At 34.4% G+C, this 2711-nt stretch overlaps 1 non-coding gene across 1 annotated transcript; it reads right to left on the minus strand.

The window, feature by feature from the left end:
• Positions 1-2325: 2325 nt before the first annotated feature.
• Positions 2326-2432, minus strand: LOC122127629. Its single transcript, XR_006151225.1, has one exon. It is a non-coding gene; the product is annotated as a U6 spliceosomal RNA (small nuclear RNA).
• Between the last annotated feature and the right edge of the window lie 279 nt (positions 2433-2711).

Consider the following 2711-nt stretch of genomic DNA (forward strand, 5'->3'; position numbering starts at 1 on the left):
AAAGAGTTCATCCAAGGACCTATGATAGGACATCAAAAAGAGAATCCATTCTTCTAGGTATTTCTTAACTTTGCAATGTAACTTAAATGATGTAAAACACAATATAATGCTCAGATACTTTTATGTTTTATCAGTTTTGAACATTTTCATATGGACTTCACCTCAGTCTACAACATTCCTTCATTATTTTTTCCTGATATTTTTACACTATCAAGACATAAGATAACAAGTTTGGTTTACAGCATGAGAAATAATCCACCTGGCTTCCTTGGAAAAAGAGCATGATCAATAGATAACATTACTTCTGTTTGCTCACTATATGCAATGGTTTCTGTAATACTTATTGCATTCTTTTTAGTATTTAAAAAAAACTGCTGGCTAAACTCAAAACTCATTCATGGAGGTTTTTGTTAAGTATTTCACAAGTTTTATTTTCCTTAATTCTTAAGATAACATTTTCTATAATGCTAATGTTATTACCATTTTAGTGTTGGGAAAAATTGTAAGTAAAGGCAGTAAGTGCATGGCCCAAACACACACTGTGAGGAAGGAAATGAGTCAGTTTCCAAAAGTCTTTCAGCAATACACAAAAGGTAGGTAAAATCTCTCCATTCTCTTACACTCTATTAAATGTTCATATTGTAAAAGAAATAATACCATAGCAATTATTGCCTAAGGTGATTGTTTTCTGTTACATTTTGTCTTCAACACAGTGTTGGTGACATTGGGTTATCATGCACAGAGCTGAGCTTATAAAAGAGACAAATATATTCTGTCCCATTTTTCCAGGATCCATTTTACAAAGTACTAAACTTTAAATATCATCACTTAATTTCTTAAGAATCCAAAAAACGAAAAAAATTCACAAATAATTACTCCAAAATGCTTTAAAAGTAGGAGATGATAAAAGAGGCCCCCGTGAAGTAAACTTTCTTCTACTTTTAAAATTATTCTGAAAGCCTTGTGCTGGTTGGTCACAAATGTAATCCTAACTACTCGGCATATTTACTCAGGAGCCAGAGATCTGTGGATAACAGTGGAAGCCAATCAGGGCAAAATACATTCATGAGATTATTTTTCAATATTTCAATGAGCTAGCAAAGGGCCAGGAATGGAGATGTAGCTCATATAGTAGCTCATCAATCTAGAGAGGAAAGGCCTAGCAAGACTTTTAAGCCCTTTTTTCAAACTGTGAGCACACCAACATACATGCAAGTGCATGAGAACACGTGCACTTGCACACACACATTCATTCAAAATGCCTTCATATCAGTGTTTTGCATTAATTTCTTTGTTAACCATATTATCAGAGTAAAATAAAAGAAATAAACTCTTTCATCTCAGAACATTTTCATTTTTTTTATTTTAAAAATACTGTACAGAGAGGTCACATTTACATGAGCAAGTAATGAGTACATTTCCTAATAAGCATTGTTACTTCCTCCTTTATTTTCCCTCTACCGTCCCTTCCCGCCAACCTCTACAAGTACACTCCCCTCCCCCGTTCCCCTGCCTAAATTGTAAAGTTCAGTTTTCAACATAGTGTCTTGTGCATCTCATTGTTACAATGGGTCAACCTGAATCCATATTTAAGCATTTTGTTTTTTTCCTTCCCCTCCCCAAATTACAGGAGCTTATATACAAGAGGTGGGCACACCAAATTCAAATACAGTGAAAACAGGGGTTATAGCATGGGGGAGGAACATATAAAGAAACAAAAAAATCACATAGCCTGTTATAAGTACGTTAGAACACTAGCAATAAAGAAAAAAAAACACTTGTGTTCCTATTTGGGGATTGATTTCCCTTAACAACATCTTATCTGGTCATATGTGTATAGATTTTGTCCTTTTCTGCTCATCCCAGACATATATTAGCTATTAAAAATTAGGGAAACTCTGGGACCTATGTTTCTTTGGACTTGGCTTACTTCACTTAACAATTTCTTTTTCCAAGTCTTTCCGTTTTCTAACAAATTGGGCAATGCCATTCTTTCTTATGGAGGCATAGAATTTCATTGGTATAAATAGTACATTTTCTTGATCTATTTATCTGATGAGGGGCATCGGGGTTGGTCTTATATCTTAGCTATCTTAAACAATACTGCAATAAATATAATTGTGCTGGTAGTTTTAGTACCGTCTTGTTTGTGATCTTTTGGGTAAATGCCCAAAAGTGGGATTGCTGTGTCATAGGGGAGTTCTATGTGGAGTCTTTTGAGGAACCTCCATACTACTTTCCAAAGTGGTTGAACAAGTTTACACTCCCACCAAGAGTGCAGTACAGTTTCCTTGTGGTCACATACACTCCAGCATCTGTTCTTGTAAAAGTATGGAATGGTACAGGAATTTGCCTGTCATACTTGCGCAGGGGCCATTCAAATCTTCTCTGTATCGTTCCAATGTTAGAGTACGTGATGCTGAATAGAGCATAGAACATGTTTTATACATAAAGTGTAATTGATTTTCTTAAACTAGACAATTCAACAAAAAGTAAGTTTAAAACAATTTTCATGAAATTTTAGAGCCATGTACTTCTTACATAAGCACACATTTAAGAATAAAGTCAAGAATGACATGTCAAAAACAAAATAATTCCAGATATTTATTGTTCAAGAGATGTGTAGGTGGAGGAATTCAATTATTCTATACAAGGCACCTGTGATAATGAACACTGCAGCAAGTGTTAAGTTTTGTTAAAAGTTTTAATGG

Source organism: Dipodomys spectabilis, unplaced genomic scaffold, assembly GCF_019054845.1.
Source record: "Dipodomys spectabilis isolate Male_0828 unplaced genomic scaffold, ASM1905484v1 ptg000305l, whole genome shotgun sequence".
In the NCBI taxonomy this organism is placed as follows: domain Eukaryota; kingdom Metazoa; phylum Chordata; class Mammalia; order Rodentia; family Heteromyidae; genus Dipodomys; species Dipodomys spectabilis.